Below are 17,548 nucleotides of genomic sequence, written 5' to 3' on the forward strand. Positions count from 1 at the left end.
CCTCTCCCGCTGCATTTTTTTTAGCACTTCTACACGTGTGAAAGGGGAAAGTGCACATGCTGGAAAAACTCACTGAATATTTAATGCAGTGTTGTGCTCCCTCTCTACAAGCCGCCTTGTGTGTTTGTGGATGCGTGTCTTTTCTTTGTTTGTATCTCGCATGCATGTCGGAGCCCCGATCCCCCTTGCCCTCCATCCTTTTCGGTACCCCGCAGCCCAGCTCGTAACCTCTCCATTGACTTGCCACCTCCACGTATACCCCCGCTGAACTCTGCCTTTAAACTTTTGGGACATCATAAACGGAAGTCTGCAATCTGCAGAGTGTAATTATTTAAATGAAGAGCACTTTGGGATAACGGCGTTCATAATTTTATGGTATATGCAGGAAATTGTTACTATCGTAGTTTTTTTGGTCAGTGCGTAGCGAGCTGATTGGTCACTTGTTGCCGGTACTTGCCATGCTGTTCATGGCGGAACTGTACTCCGTCATACTTTTCGGAATTCTGGGCGGACTGTCAAGTTATAGTGTGAAATCGTTTTTTATAAATTCAGTTTTCCAGTTTTTCACATCGATGATATTTTGGTTTTGCCCGTTTCAATTTGACAGCGACATATTTGTTTACACCAGGGGTGTCCAAACTTTTTGCAAGGAGGGCCAGATTTGATAAAGTGAAGGGGCCCGGGGGCCAATAGTTTTTTTCGGACTACAAAAATGTCATGCAAATACACACAAATTTCATTGTCACAATTGTCTTTATTTTTCAAATGACAAAATAAGATTCTTGAATCTTGAAGAAGAATTAATTCTCCATGTTATTTATGTTCTTCAGCCATGCTTTGATTTGAGGTAAGGTGATTTATTTTGAAGGCCGTTTTCAGGCGATACCACTTCCTTTTTTACGTTCTTGTACTTATGTCGGTTACAGTGGTACAGGAGACATGGCCATGTAAGTGTGTCGCCTAACAAGAGAAATGAATGATCACGTGTCTCACCTTTAGGACAATGTAGTATTGCTCCAAATGTTCGTTTAATTTCCTTTAGAGGTCCGTTTGCGCCTGTTAGATCGCGAATTAGCATCTTTCCGCTAACTCGTTAGCCTGCCCAGTACTTCTTCTTTGCTGCGGGCCAATCAAAACTGCGGCCCGCGGGCCGTAGTTTGGACACCCCTGGTTTACACCTTACAGTAGCTTCACTTAAGTGGCCAGTGGGGGGAGCTTTTTAGAATTTCTGTGATATCGTTGTTTTTACTGTGAATAAGTGGCGAGCAGCCCGCCATGCATCCGGCGCGCCATCATCGCAGCAGGAATGTTGTACGTCACCCCAACAAAGCATCTGCTCTCTCAACACATTTTCCCATTTCCTCCCAGCACACTTCCTGTTTCCTGGCTCTCTTTGTTCAGCTCTCCCTCTGCCACATTTCTTCTCTCCTTCCGCTGTCATCGCTCGCCTCTCCTTCCGCCTCTCCGCCTTTTGTGCGTGGAATGGATCCGCCGCGCTGAGGGGGATCACTTAAGTGCATGCGCCTTCCTGCTTGTGAATCAAAGTCGGCACGCAGCAACACTCGCACATCATTCATTCATTAAGAAGGAGAACAGGAAGTGCAGGTTAACGGGGGCAACGTTCACCTCGTGCAATTGAGAAAAAAAACCAAACCTCAAATCTAACCAAGATAAATCCCGCCTAAGACTTCTTGTTCTTTATAATTTGCAGTTTGTGTGTGTTTTTTTTTTTTTGGTGTGTGTTTGTGGTGCCGCAGCAAGTTTAACTTCCAGTTAGGAATGACAAAAATAGTCACGGTTGGCGACGTCTGCGAGACGTGGGTGAGAAGAACGTGTGCATGTCTTCCTCCAACGGAAAATGTTGTACACGCTCACACTGAGGACGTTTCCAAATGCGCAGCTGGCAACGTGTTAAAGGATAAAAATAGAAAATCGTACATTTGTCGCTCATCTCTTCAATAAAAGAAGAAGCCGCTTCTTCGTCAGGACTCGCCATCGTTCGTCATTTTCTTCACGCGTTCGACACGTTGCTTTCGTCGGCCGCCTCCGCTTAAACCAACAAGTACCGTATTTTCCGCCCTATAAGGCGCACCTAAAAACCTAAAATTTTCTCAAAAACCAACAGTGCGCCTTATAGTCCGGTGCGCCTTATATATGGACCAAATTCCTAAATTCAAACTGGCCTGAAGTATTGTGTCATGAAATCAATCATAAGTGGCCCGCTGAAGACTATGAATCATTATTTTATGATTATAAAGTAATTTGTTTCGTCTGAAGTTGAAATAAAAAAGATAAACTGGAGAATGATTTGATTTGGATTAAAAATCTGACATGATGCATTAATGGTGCGCCTTATAGTCCGGTGCGCCTTATATAAGGATAAAGTTTTAAAATGGGCCATTCATTGAAGGTGCGCCTTATAGTCCGGTGCGCCTTATAGGCCGGAAAATACGGTACATCATACAATTCCGCCCATGCTTTATCTTGTACGCAAACGTTTACTGATCTCGAATCCAACGCAACGCCGCCATCTACAGGAAGCTGTTACAGTGGTTTACAAAGCTGAAATCCATTGGTGGAATTGTTAAAGAGGAAGTCGTCATTGCATAGTTTGACTACTACATATTCTAACGCCTCCCTTTTAGCATCTCAAAGGCTACTTTGTGGCCGAGGGTCAAAGTCGGGCGTGTGTGTGACCCCCAAGCTCAATACGAGCAAGACCAGTCTGGAGCCAATGGAAAGCCGATACCTGCTCAGAGAGGGAAGCCTTGGCGGTAACGTGAGCTGAGGTGATGAGTTCGCAGCCAACACAGAGGTCATTTACACACACACACATGCCTCCATGTGTACTTTGTGTTGTCGCAGTGATGCAATAGCAAAGCAACGTTGCCATGGAGACTCTGATGCTAATGGCTGATTTGAAAATGGACTTTGGTCAGACTAAATAACATTTGAGCGTTGTTATCTATCGAGTTGAAGTGGACAAATGGGTTGAGTGGGTCACAACCTTGGCCCAACGTCAAAGTGAACGAGCCAGATGCAACTCGGTTGTCCTTTCCGGGCCGAGGTTGTGATTTTTGTCTCAGGATCTCCGCTGCCTCCCGCCACTCTCGGGCTTTTTTCCCGGGGGTAGCACGGCAGTGCGGCGTTCCGCCTGGCACCGAGCCAGGACAGACGGACCGCTCGCCTCTGCCAACCTACCTCCCCTGAGAACGCAGACAAAGCTGGGTCTGAGCCAGACCCTCCACTCTCGTTTTAGTGCCTGCCTGTCTCCCCTTTTTTTTTTTTTTTTCCTTTTCTTTTTTTCAATCTTAGCATGTGGCTGTCGCTTGGTCTCTTTATTAGCAGCATCCAATTTCTTTATCCACTGTAAAAGCTTTATTTACTTATTTAATAAAGCTTTATTCATCCAGGTAAGGCACGAATGAGGTGAATATTCTCTTGACGGACACAAGTAGGGTCGACTTTGCAAACTGAGATGTTGATAAAATGGAGAGTGTCGGGCAGATGATTTTAACTGCCCTTTTCAAAATAATCATAAGGGTAGGTTTTCCCGATAAAACATTGATACATAATTTGGAATGAAAACAGTAAATCCAGTTCAGTGTTGAAGTCAATTACGTTGTCGTCCTTGAGCCATCAGTCCACTAGTCTGACTTATCTGTGATGGCACGAATGACCAAAAAATAAATAAAAAATTATCGGCGTAGAAGAAATGGGATCACACGTAAATAAAGTTTTGCCAGTAAATTCACTCATTATGCTGCAAAAAAATGTCAACTTATATTTTTGTGAATTAGTTATTTGTTCTTTTTTCTGCCACACATCGGAAAATCTATTTTGTTTAGGCCCTATAAACATAGCCCACTGAATATGTGAGCTTGTCTGTTACAAATGTGTTGAGACTTTATTGACACTCGTCGCAGTGTGTGTTCCATGTGTCCGTCATGTGTGTGGCCGCGCCCCCGCCACATCAAACTTTCTGCCGAACCGATAAAGGCGAACACATGCCACCATGTGCGTTTATCCTAGCCCCCCACTCTGTGACTATCATCATCTTCATTTGTTTGCTTCACCACCCACATCCTTTTACCGTCTATATAAAAAGTCTACACACCCCTGTTCAATTGCTGCCTTTTTGTCATTTCAAAAAAGCAAGATAAATCATTTCAAAGTGTTTTCTGACTTATAACGTACAACCCAAATGGAAAAAAAAGGAGGTTGCAAAATTCTGCACACCCTCATGACTGGGGTGAGGGTGTGTTGAGAATCAACCAATCACACGTCATGTTAAGTGCTTTGGAGTAACGCTAAATACATTTCTGCTGACAAGTTTTAAAAAAAAAAAAATTGTGTGTGATGAGCATCATAAAAAAAACTGCAATAATTGCAATGGTCCTTGAAGAATCCAAATTTGAATCAACTATTTTTCCATTGACAGATAAGAGGCGGGTCGATTATCGTCTTATCTTTTTCTCTGTCCCACCATCACTCAAGGGCGAGCTGACCTGTGTGTGTGTGTTTGTGTTTGAGAAAGCTTGGCGTCACTACGTCTAATCTGACCGGCCACCGCTTTATCTGCAGGACAGTCCACCAGATCAGAGAGCGGGAGTGGGGGAGTGGGTTAAGGGGGCGTTAGGATGATGAGCGGAGAGCAGGAGGTGGACGTCGTGATGAAGGCCGAGAGGAGCAACCTCCCCGTCCCCCCATCTTAAAAGCGTTTCATGTTAAAGTTTGCACGTGGCTGAGCGGGAAGGGAACTTCAAACGCTGTTTGGACTTGGAAAGCTGGTTTACCTCACTTGCCCCTTTTCTCATTTCTCACATGCATACACACACACACTTAAGGATTTCCACAGTCGCATGTGATGTTGAACTCATCCAACATACCGCAGTGGCTTACAGCCATGTTTTCTTCTGTTGCTACGGCGCCTGTGTGTGTGTGTGTCACGTGCATCTGGGACCGACACCGGACAGCTGCATGTGGTTTGTGTTTGTGTGTCTGACAGCGACTCACTCTCCGACACATGCACACAATGCGGCATTCATATGCTTGTGCGTGTAAAAGGAGCCAGATGTGCACGTTTGTGTGTGTGTGTGTGTTTCGGACTTTGTGTTGTCCTTTTATAGTTGCAAGCATACTTTTTGTGCGTCTGGTTGTGTTTGGTCTATCTCATCAGTTCACACATGCTGACTCGGCTGCTTTTTGTACGTTAGCGTGTTACGCATTTTGACGTTTTATGCAAAGGCTGAATAGTTCAAATTCAAATCAACATCGCAATGTGGTCGAATATAATTTTGGCCAGGGACATTTTTTGGGGATTTTTACTTAGTATGCAGTTGTGGTTGACGCTTCTATTGCTGATGGTTCTACAGAGGACAGCACGTGCTCGGTGAGGTCAAAGTTCAGGGCCATACATGCACGTGCCTCGAGCGGTTGTCCTAGCAACCGCCCCGTGAAACTCCCACATCTTCTGGATCTTTTCATTCACCTCCCTCGCTTCACATCTTTGTTATTTACGACCGCCGTTGACCGGCCGCGGTTGGCATCCTGGCCTTTTGCGCGCCCTCTCTTGAGCCAACGTTATTCCAGAGCTTGTAAGGACACGGCCGCCGCCCTCATTAGGCCCGCTATCATTCATAATGACGACATCATAAAAGCAAGTGAACTGACTTATTAGGAGACGTAAATCACAGGCTGCCCTCGCCAGCCTTTTAAAAAAAAAAAAAAAAAAAGTGCTTGTGGTGTTTATTCCGCATTGTCAGCAAAAATTATTTTTTTTTTCCCTCCCTTCTCACTGGTGCGCTCCATGTGCAGACTGCCACACTCGCCTCACTGAGCGGAGCAAGATGTCGCGTCGACGACGGCGAACAAAAGAAAGCAAAGGGAGCGAGGGGAGGTAATTGCAAAAAAAAAAAAAGTTGGAGTGAGGTGTTGATTTCTGCAGGTGTCTCAGAGGGATTCCCGCCGCATTAATCAAGTGGGATTTGCAAGCCGACATGCAGATGGGTGAAGATTTTTAAAAGCAGACTCCCATCTGGCCTAAAAATAGAAGCTAAACTCACTCACCCTTCCCTCTATGCAGCCCCGAGTTCACGGGGCTCCCCGCCCCGCCGTGTAACGCGAGCTGCTCCCACTGTACATTCCGCTCCGAGCCAACTCCTCGGGAAAACTGGGGGAGTGGGCCTTGTCATCACTCTGCCAAACAAAGGCGGTCGGTCGGTCGGTCGGTCGGTCGGCCATGCTGTTTAAAAAGAAGGCGCTGCCTGCTGTGTCGCCGGGATGGAGTGCCTCAAGGCTGCGTCTCGGGGCTCCTCTTTTCTCTCGTTTGCCTTCACTGTGTTGTGACGGGGCCCCCGGGCTGTTGCGGCGTACCCCCAGTACATACTTAGAAGGGAATGCGAATAAAAAAAAAAAAAAAAGGGGGGTGGGGAGCACATTTGTGGATGTGCACAAAGCATGTCCGCGGGGGAAATGCAAGCCCAGCAAGATTCACAGACTCAAAACAAGATTTCACCCCTCAGCTCTCGTCATTGTTCAACCAAAGGATAATGTGTGGAGGAATTCTAGACGATACGATTATCTGAGGAAAATTGCGGATGATGGAATATTAAAGTGTTTACCTGAAATGATTGCGTCAATCTTGGCAATTAAAGCAACGATTGGCTGAAAAAATTGTCCTGATTGACTGTGTTTACTGACAGACAACATGGTAGGGATTTACGATATTGTGTGTATAATGTTGTCACGGATCTGTGTCAGATTGCATTGATCTCATCCTGTCCCACTTTACCGCGCCGGCAAAAACAAGCCGGCCGGCCGCTCCGCCAAAAACAAGCCGGCCGCTCCGCCTACGTGCGTTGTTGTCGTTGCACGCAGTTACATCACGACGCTACGATCTTGTTTGTTTGCATCTGGTCTTTGTCCCGCTCGTGTGAGTGGCTGCGGCCACGTCGTGTGATTAACGTGTGTACGCCTTAAATCTCATCACGACTTTGTTTTTGTTTGTCTTTGTCTCTGGGTTGCATCATTTGATTCGTTGGGGTAGTTTGTTTATTTTATGAGGCAGATGCCGATTTGAATATTTGACGAAATAAGATTAAATTAATAATACAAATAATAAAATGATAACCAATAATCAGCTGATTAATTGAAAATATATGATTTTTTTTTCCTTGGATAGGAATTTGGCGGGTTGTTATTTTTCTCTTATGTTGAACTGTATTTAAGTAAAAGAAAAAAGGCAGATTTTTGTGATTTTTACAATTTCGAACAATTAAAAAAAAAAAACAATATCGGCTACTTGAATCGGCAAGTCGATTAATCGGTCAGGTCCTAGTCAGCAGTGACGTGATGTGAGCATGTGCGTGTGTGCTCGAAGGCAACGTTAATTGAACACAGTTGTCGCTCATTAAACATTAACTGGCAATTAATTTATCTTTTTTAAGCGTTTGTGGTCCATTGAGCGCCAATCGGTGAGTTATTAAAAACATACGTATCTTTTTGTCAGGCTGATTCCAAACCAAACTCACCTGACGTGGGACTGAAAACAATTGATCCTTGCTTTGTTGAATTTGATCCATCAAAGTTTTAGTTTCCAACTCTAATTTATGTATAGTAGATACATGTCTTTATTCATTTATGGTTCATTTATCGTAAGCCAAAAATGTTGTATTTCGAATGAATCTGATCTTGTTTATTGTCATACAAACTAATTGAAAAAATCATGAAACTAAATAATAATTGCATGTTAGAGGTCCATCTTGATGGGAAATCAGTTCATTTTTCAAAATACCGTTTTTTTCCATGTATAATGCGCCCCCATGTATAATAGGCACCCTAAAAATGGCATGTCGATGCTGGAAAAAAGCCTGTACCCATGTATAATACGCACCCAAATTTTGACTCCTACTTAAGTCCGTAAACGTAAAATTATTTCAGAAAAAAGATTATCTTTGTGAACAACCGGATGTTATTCTGCCAGTCAGTATCACTGCGCATGCGCTAGCAAACTCAATAGCGAAGAAATGTTTCGGATTTGTGTAGGGTACATTGTGACAGCAAACGAGCAGGTGATCCAGCAAGCGTCTGATGCGAGAGCATTGTGTTCCGATGGAGCGTGTTTGAAGTGAACAGCAGAGAAGAAAGCGCATCTGTAATGGCGGCCTCCGTATCATATCCGGATAAAAAAAAAAAATAATAATTGCACCCCAGATTTTAGGACAATAAATTAGTTAAATTTTGCGCATTATACATGGAAAAAAACGGTAGCTCATCTTTGCTCATTTGCTATCTGTACCGATGCTAGCTAGCTAACAAAGTGGCCAATGTGGAAGATCCTATGTCGGGCGTGACTCGACTCGCTTGAAATTTTTTGGTTTTTTCCCCATTGTGACTTAACAAGTTACATAACAAGTCATGCTGCAAGATAAAAGGGCCTTCCCAGAGGAATTTCACTTTTTGCATTCTTGTCTGTCCCACTATTGTCCCCGGTCTTTTCGACGCTACCAGCTCTTATGTAATGACTCCCAAAAAGGGTTGCTACCCGTGTTTTTGTTTTTTTTTCCTCCCCCCGTCCTTCAGTCACCGCTCAATTAAACATTTTCCTAAACGCTTTGTCTCCCCTCTTTTCTTCCTCCGTTTTCCAATATCGCCTGCCCACTTTATCGCCGACTCTTTGGCGGCATCCCATGATTCCCGCCGATTAGTCCCATCGCCTCGTCTTTTTTTAAGCCCATATCGGTCCATCCGATCTCCCTTGTCTCTCTCTCTCTCACCAGCAGCACAAATACTAGAAATGCTTCAGCTCGCTGGCAGGGTTCCAGATCGCTAACATGATAAATCAATATTGCCAGAAAATGATGTAAGATTTGTCTATATTATATATATTTGTATATATTATCCGCTCTATAGGAGCCAGCGAGATATTTCCTTTTGCCACTGCCCTGGTCAGAGAGCACGCGACCACTCACTCGCTCTTGGAGTTTCCATCCCATCATCCCTCATCTGGTTCTCTCGGCACCCTCCTTCCTTCCTTCCTTCCTTCCTTCCTTCCTTCCGTTCGAGCCTGGAATTCCATCTTCAATCCGCACGTGACTGCTAATGTGTCTTTTGTAGGAAAACAGTGAAACAAGTTTCGGCTGTGGCATGCCAACAAGTGTGAAGCCATATTGTGGTAAAAGTAGAGTCCGTGTCGATTCATCGATGACATCATTGATATTTTTGCTCATCCTCATTTGGATTTGGAGCCTAACCCGGGCGGTTGACGAAAAATACCCTGAACTGGTTGCCGGTCAATTGCAGATATGAACTAAATTAATCAAGTTAAATTTATTATGCATTTGATTAAAGTCACTTCTTGTTCATTGTGTTTTATACGCCATATAATCTTGCTAGCTTTTAGCATTTTGTGTCCCCCTTTCAAATGTCATTAGCACCTTTTATTGCTTACTTGTCATTGTATTATTGTCATTCTTACGCAAGACATGCATACCTGGTTGGCGGCGTGAGCCGATCCCGTGCCGGCTTGCGCGTGCACGTGAAGCGCGCGTATGAGGCGTGGAGGTAGTGTGAGCGCTCCAATCCCATCTGCTTGACACAAGGGGGAGTGGGGGGAGTGGTGGGAGGGGGGAGGGAGGGAGTAGACGAATAAGAACGAGGCCACATCAGGCTGACGGAGGGAGGGAGGGAGGGAGGTGGAGGGGAGGAGTGTGCTCGTGTGCATGTGTGCAGTTTAGAAAAAGGCAATGTGAAAAAAAAAAAAAACTGGGGGTTGGGCTCCGAGCTCGTGCGTGCGTGTGTGCGTTTGTGCGCGTGCGTGAGCTCGCTCTCTTCCTTTCCTTTCTTTGTTTGACTACTGAGTGGGAGAAAAAAAAAAAGCGAGACGCAATATCGAGAGAGGGTGAGGAGGAGAAAACACATGAGAAGGGGAAAAAAAAAAATCCCAAACCAGTGTCAGGCTTTTTTTGGGGTCTTTTTTTTTTTTTCTTCCTGAAGACAAAGAGGATTTCAGTGAGGAATAAGGGCAAGATTACTTGGAAAAACTACCAGATGCAACAATGTCATTTATGTGAGTGCTTTTAGTGCATTAGCTGGACTGACTGTATATGCATGCATGTGTGTGTTTCCGTGTGTGCGTGTGAAAGCGAGTGAGCGAGCGAAGGCGGTGGGGGGAGGCAGCCGGAGCAATTTAAAGGGAAAACACACAGCGCACACAAAGCTGGGAGTGCAGAGAACCAAACGGGCAGCAGGAACGCCGCCGTAGAACTGCTGGGAATCTGCTGAGCTGGCTGCCGCTTGAACTCACGGACCCCTTTTGGATATATATATATTATTATTCTTATTTTGGACCTCGTCGCTCCCCCTCCCTGGCGTCTCCCATGGTAAGACGAGTCTTCCTTGCCGGCCGGCTGGCCGCTTGGCTGGCCCTCGGACAAAAGCCGAGGGGGGAAAGTTGCGAAGCAGATGGGAGAGGGGCTAAGCTAGCTGGCTAGCAGGCAGGAAGGAATGCTGCACAAAGGGAGCTTGTGTGCTCCAGCTGGGTTTGTGTGCGTGCCTCTGTGGATGGAATGTTTATGTCATGGGGCATCCCAAACTTTTTTTGCATGTGCCAGCGAGCAATACGGAACCCTCTCAGATTTGTGTTGAAAGGATCAATTTGAACAAAGGAGAAGACGACAGGGCATTTAAATCCCCCGCTCAGTCCTCACAATGCACATTTTCTTTCTTTTCCTTCTTGCATATTCATCCCCCTCTTTTTTTGAGTTCTGCAACCTTCCCCTTAATCTGGACTGAGGAGGAAGCGCAGTGTGTTGTGTTGTGGCCTCAACATGTACGGATCACTCGTCTGGTCTGCGGTCAGCATCGAGCTAAAAGTAGCCGGCGTGTGTAGTGTGAGAAACACAACACTTGTCTGCCTGGAGCTAATGATCCGTGTGTGTGTTTGTATGCGCATGTCCTCATTTAGTCCTTGTCCCCCGTGTTCCAAGATTCCTAGAAAGACACCTCACACTGTCAAGTGATAGCACGCTCTTCTCCACCCTTCCGTTTGCTGCACCCAGCCGTCCAAGAGGCAAATCTGCTGCTTCCCCACCAGCGGAAGTGGAGCATCATCATCATCTTCTCCTCCTCATGTCCCCCCCCCCCTCCTCCTCCTCCTCCTCCTCCTCCTCTCAGACTTTAAATCCCACCGCCACTTCCTGTCCATCTGGCATCGTCGCGTAGCAGCGTGCCAGGCGCGGTTCAGCCCGGGTCGCCCGTCATTTGACAGCGCAGGATGCTAATGCTACGCTAATCTGTTTACACGACTACGATGTTGTTTATTATGATGTGAACTGACATGCGTGCTAAATTCAATTACGATACAAGGGAATTGGTTAGGATTGAGTGCGGCGATGGCATAGCGGCAAGTGAACTGATTGTCGATTCGTCGGATCAGCAGTTTTTTTACGGCGCCATGCAGTTTTATTGTTAAACTTTTGCGGTTTTGGCAGCTCGAGTTCTCATGAACATGTTGGGGTATGCATGAACATGATGACGGTTGTCTACTTCCTGCTTATCCCCTGCAGATGTGCAAATGCACATGAGGGGGTGTTTTCTTTTTGTAGTGGAGTGTTGCTGCTCTCCTTCCTCTGCCATGTGCACGGTGGCTGCCCCCTCACAGCTGAAGGGGGGAGATTGTGCATTCATTGGAATGGAGGTTGAGATGACGAGAAGGAGAGAGAGAGAGGAGCGGGGTGATTGAGTGTGCTGCCTGCACGGAGAAGAAAAAGGGGGGGAGGAAGGGGGCGGCTGATGCCTTGTGTTTAAAAACAGGACGGGGGGGGGGGGGGGGCAAGATGGTGTGAAGCAGACAGCCAGTAGAGGAGGTGAGGGGAGGCTGGCTGGCTGGCGCCGTGTCTACAACTGGGCACTCGCCATGTAAATAAATGCACATTTGCAAGGAACCCTGGGAAAGTCATGCCGCCGTGCAAACTATAAATATCTTGTGGAATAGACATAACAGTCGTCCCTGATGATACGAGTGACCCAATTTCAAAGTTTTTTGTTGTTGTTGCAAGTATACAAGGATAGATGGCACCAGCCGCCTTTGTTGCAATAATCTGCACACGCGTGCAAGTGCACACAGCCGTCGGCTTGTTTAAGCGAGCATATTTTTCACGACTGGCTGCCAGTTCTTTATGATCCCAACGGAGCCGCGGAACATACTGTACACATGCTTGAAACAGTAGCCGCATTTTGTTCCGCCGCTAAACACTCCGGGGGCCTCGCCGGGTCGCAGAGTGCACTTTGGATTAGCGTTATGCCCTTAATTCTATTATGCGCTTGTCAAAGGGCTGAGGCAGATTCGCTTTTTGGGCCTTGCTGCTTTCATGTCAACCGCAGGAGCGCACAAGATAGCTGTGTGTGTAATTAGTCCGGAGGAGGGCGGGGCTACATGGGAGGGACAGACGTGTGCTGCAAGGTCACGGCCACGCCGGTGGACTGCGTAAAACGGAAAGAGAAAGAATAGGAGAAGAGAAAAAGGAGACTCTGTACTGAGCTTTGTGTTTTTCAGATAATGTAAATCAGTTATCTCAGTTGGACTGGTGTCAGCACTTTTCACATCAAAATGAATGAAAATGCCCCCCCCCCCCCTCCCCCAAAAGAATTAAATTGTGATGTGCGTTCTATTGAGGGAAAATATTCTATAATATTGTACCTGGGACAGGCTATACACAAAGATTGGTCATTGCTCAGTAAGCCACCTATTAGTTGTTCTTTGTAGAGGATAAAGAATGTATACTTGCAGATGGTGTTATACTCTGTACAGTGCCATGTCATAGTCAGCATAGAGATTAATTGACTTTCCATAATTTTTGGGCCAAAAAGACCAAAAGCAGTCGTCCCATATGCAAGGCTCATTAAAAATTCAGATGATTTTTTTCAATTTTTTTTAAATTGACCAGATTGTAAAAAAAAAAGTGTACCTTCATTCCAACATGTTATTTAACGTTAAACTTAATCCTCAGCATTAGTTTATTGACAAAAAGTAGGCACATGTGCGCTTGTATCCTGCAGTTAATCTGTATTGTTGTGTATTATTTAGCGACATTAGCCTTCTAGCATTGGCCGCAAAGCATTAACGGCACTTTTTGTGAACACATAAGGGTATCTTGTTGGCTATTTGCATACTGTACCGCCACATGGCAATGACCGTTGCTTCTTAAAAATCACGATTGAAGTTTTTTTTTTATTATTTTAAGTTAAAATATAGAAAAATAAAATAAACTTTTCATAATGTTTCTGAATGTAATTAATTTTCCAGCCACTAGATGGTGTCATTCCTTAAAATCCTCCATGTTTTTGTGAATTCCAGCCTTTTATTTAGGGCAGGATATCAATGGGCAAGGCAGTTGCAGGGTTCCTGATGAAGTTTTACCAAGAGCCTAACCTGAAATTATACGGGTGCAAATTGACCGCAGTGTAAACTGACTTGACCCGTATCATGATAGAGGATGTTTTTTTTCGACAGCAAATTATGGTAATTCTATCTGAAGGCGGGACTGAAATTCATAATTATGTGTGTTTGTGAGGCCACAAACAAACAGCGTGCATCTGAAGTATTTTGTGAAGACCTGACTTACTGGTTTCACCAGTCATACGAGCTGCTCTGCTTTCAAACACACACACTTTCCCTATCAATCTATCACTGGCGCACACGTAAAAGAGAGCACACGACATACGTGACCCTGCCCCTGACTTCAATCAATGCAGCTGATCAGCTTACGCTAATGCATTAACCTGATTGTCGTAAACGGATTGACGGTGTTTGCATGTGACTCCATTTTGGTTAGCCACCTGTGCACTTGGAGCTCTTCCTGCACCGATTGGCTCTTTAACACAGTTCCTCGCTGAACCCTGACCCCGTGGCTCGCTTGTGTAACTGCTGGAGATAAACGTCAGAATTGTGACGCACAAGTTTGGCGCCGGCGCCACGCCTCTGCTTGCTTTTGTTTCTTTGCTTGCTTTAAGATTTCAGTTTTTTAATTTTTTTATTACCGTATTTTCCGGCCTATAAGGCGCACCGGACTATAAGGCGCACCTTCAATGAAAGGCCCATTTTAAAACTTTATCCTTATATAAGGCGCACCGGACTATAAGGCGCACCATTAATGCATCATGTCAGATTTTTAATCCAAATCAAATCATTCTCCATTTTATCTTTTTTATTTCAACTTCAGACGAAACAAATTACTTTATAATCATAAAATAATGATTCATAGTCTTCAGCGGGCCACTTATGATTGATTTCATGACACAATACTTCGGGCCAGTTTGAATTTAGGAATTTGGTCCATATATAAGGCGCACCGGACTATAAGGCGCACTGTTGGTTTTTGAGAAAATTTTAGGTTTTTAGGTGCGCCTTATAGGGCGGAAAATACGGTATTATAAATCTCAGACTGTGTGTCAGGAGGGCCAGGGTGGACTTTGACCTTTATGGGTCTGACTTTGTGTGTGTGGGGGTGGGGCGTTAACATGATCTGTCTTGGGGAGCCATTCCATCTCCTCCCTGTCTGTCTGCACCCTCCTTCTTCTTGCCTGCATCTTGCTCTCCCCGCTGCAGCCTTCTCTTCTTTCCTATCATCCTACTTTCTTTTTCCCCCCTCTCCAAATCCTGTGTCAATCGAAGCCGACGTCCAGCTGTCCAAATCCTCGCTGCGTCTAGTCCAAAAAGCTTGTGTCTCTGATCAGATGGTGTTGATTACAGAGATCAGAGGAGGGTGTGTTTTTTTTTGAGACGATATGCTCTACTTAAAATTATTCTGTGAAATTTTTCATTTTGAACAGTGATATAATTTGGCCGTTTTAATGGGGACATTATTTCTAAAAGCCTCCAAGTTGCTTCGAGAGGGCACGTCCCAAACATTGCACATCATAAATAATGTCGGCGGCGCGTGTAAGCTAGTCTTCAGGCTAGCGTGAAATCTGCTCAGGCTCCGCTCCACCCTCTCCCCTCACTCCCTCTCTGATCTCGCACGCGCTCACTCTTTGTGTGTGCATGCGCACGGGGTAATTGAGGTGTGTGACCTTGGTGTAGGGCTGGCAGGTGTTACGGGAAGGGTGGCAGACGGATAGCTTGCCCGTGCTAATATGTAAAACACTGCAGTGAAAAGAAATAATATGGACGTGAGGGTGGAAGCAAATTCATTGCCTGTACGTTTCGGCGCTTATAATTGATGTGACGCTCACAGACAATCCTGCATCCTTTCTGAGTCACTTGTGCTTTATTGTTTACAAAGCGCCCCCTATCTGCTGCCTGATGACATTGCGCTAACGTGACCTCCTGACATACATTTTAAGCGTCAGTGGCGAAATGACTTTGGCACGGCGGGCGGGCGTGGACTCCCGCTGTGCTCCAGCAATTAGTCTGAGCCCAATCAGATATTTTTTTTTTTTATGCTACACTTGTTTGGTAGAATTAGAAATAGACTGTGAACGCTTACAAGACTGCTTGTAGTCAAGGTGTTGAGTAAGTTTACAACTGTAATGGAAGCAGATAAAGGCGTCTCTGTGCATCGGCACACGCCGCCCGCCCTCCTTCCTCTTCTTCATCCCAGTCGCTCCCATTGCAGCATCACTCCCCCTCCCCCACCTCCTCTCTGCCTCCGCGCACAGTAGCAGAGTGCATCTGTGTCATGTCACCGGGTTCTGGCGTCCTAGAGTAAACCCTCCCCTCCCTTCCCCTGCCGCTCGTTCTTTTCCTGCGCTTACGTCGCCCTGTTGTGTCGCGAGCAATTGTCGCCCTCCGACAAGATTCCTACGTCGGGATGTTGCGCTATGCCGCTTGGCGGGGTTGTGTCTCCAAATTGAGCAGGAAGACTCGAGCTGAGATTGTGTGTGTGCGCTTGTGTGTGTGTGTGTGTGGGTGTGTTGGAGGCCCCTCCAGAGAAAAAAAAGACAAACAGGTGAAGACCAGATTGGGTTCCGTCTCATTTCCTCTGCTTTGTGCAGCTGGTCAAGGACAAACACATGCACGCACACACACACACGCGCACACACACACTCTCATACATGTATTTCCATGGCAACTCTGACTGATTTTTGCATGGTGTGGCGTTTTGGTACTCACGTAGGGTATAGAGGATGGATGAATTTAAAATAATTATAAAAAAAAAAAAAAATTAAAAAAAAGTACTTCCGCCACATGAGCTAATGCAAATTGCAGCCCTTTGAAACGTGACCTTATGTGGATGCTTTTGGGGTATTGTTGGATTTTCAATACATACATATAAGGCAAAACATTTTCAACCCTATTCACATGCAAAAGTATTTCCGGGTCACTTTAATTACAATGTGACGGTGAAGTTAAAAAATAAATAAATAAATAAATGAATTGTGCAACACTACAATATATTGCATAAGCTTGCATTTCACGCACACTCACTAATTGTCCAAAGTGCAGCTTCAAAGTAAAACAAGAATTGTCATGAAAAGAAGAGGAGAAACGAGAAGGGGAAAAGGGTGTGGGGAAAGCGAGTCGAGGCATGCCGGCCGCCGGCAGTACTGTGGGGATGAGTCTCTTTCGGTTGAAGAAGCGGCTCCGTAAAAGTGTTGTTGGTGCTCACGCAGCCTTGGTGGGTGTCCTTTCGATGCCTGAGAGGGGAGCGCTCATGGTTCGTCACATGACCGTCATCTGCTGTACCGTTCAATGTGTGCGTGCGTGTGTAAATCAGGAAAGGCACAAGAGAACCACTTGAGACTCACAGTAGACATTTTGTGATGAGATTCCTTTTTTTAAAATAGAAAAATCCTTTTTTTGTTCTTTTTTTTTGCTTCACTTGAATGAAAATGGTGCTGCCAGTAACCCCCAAAAATCGTTTTGCTGTCAAAAACAAGCTACTTGACTGCCACTTTCCTCTTCCTCCTCACGTGGGACAAAGTCCGTTTGTTAGTGTGCTCACGTGACCTTTTGGCGGAGGGTCAGGAGTAAAACCGCGCCGGCCACTTGCGGGCCTGACGCGCCTCCACCATGTCTGTAGCTCTGCCATGTCCGGCCTGGCGTGGGCACCGACCGGCGGTTATGGCAGAAAGTGACGCACGTGACCTTGTATGCGTCCAAAGATTCAGCTAAAATAGAGCTCCTTGTATCCCGTCACGTTAATGCGATGCTTTGTTCGGGCAAGTTTGTTTCAGGCTCTTGCCATCCTAAAAGTAATGCGGCTCCACGCCGAAAGCTCGGAATGTAACGACCGCCCGCGTAGAGAGCGAGAGTCGGACCCAACTTGAAGGCAGCCGCTGAATCAGCGCTGACTAACTCCGCTCACGCCATGTGGGCTCGCTCGCGCACGCCGCCTGCTACTTGGCTGTGGTTCAAAGTTCACAGAGCGTGCGACCAATGGTCATTTGGATTGGCGCTTTTTGAAGCCACGAGCCAGCCACAACAAAAATTCTGCGTGATGTAATAAGATGCCAACGTGCTCCCCAAATAATTTGGCCATCGTCTTTTATTTTGAAGTTGGCTCTCGCGGCGTGTGACGGCGTCCCAACTGGAGGCTGCTGAGCC

General features: G+C 45.8%; 1 protein-coding gene across 8 annotated transcripts in view; it reads left to right on the top strand.

The window, feature by feature from the left end:
• Positions 1-17,548, top strand: part of kdm6ba (lysine (K)-specific demethylase 6B, a) — a 43,679-nt gene that overhangs the window by 4,987 nt on the left and 21,144 nt on the right. Inside the window, exon 1 of one of the 8 annotated variants that reach the window (XM_061294503.1) lies at positions 9,830-10,069. The exons of 6 other annotated variants lie outside the window; for them this stretch is intronic. The gene's annotated coding sequence lies outside the window, so the exon portion shown is untranslated. Of the gene's footprint in view, positions 1-9,829; positions 10,070-10,125; positions 10,383-17,548 lie in introns of those variants that run through there. One more of the 8 variants, XM_061294410.1, reaches the window with a different exon arrangement.

Source organism: Syngnathus typhle, linkage group LG1 (genome assembly GCF_033458585.1).
Source record: "Syngnathus typhle isolate RoL2023-S1 ecotype Sweden linkage group LG1, RoL_Styp_1.0, whole genome shotgun sequence".
Taxonomy (NCBI): Eukaryota; Metazoa; Chordata; class Actinopteri; order Syngnathiformes; family Syngnathidae; genus Syngnathus; species Syngnathus typhle.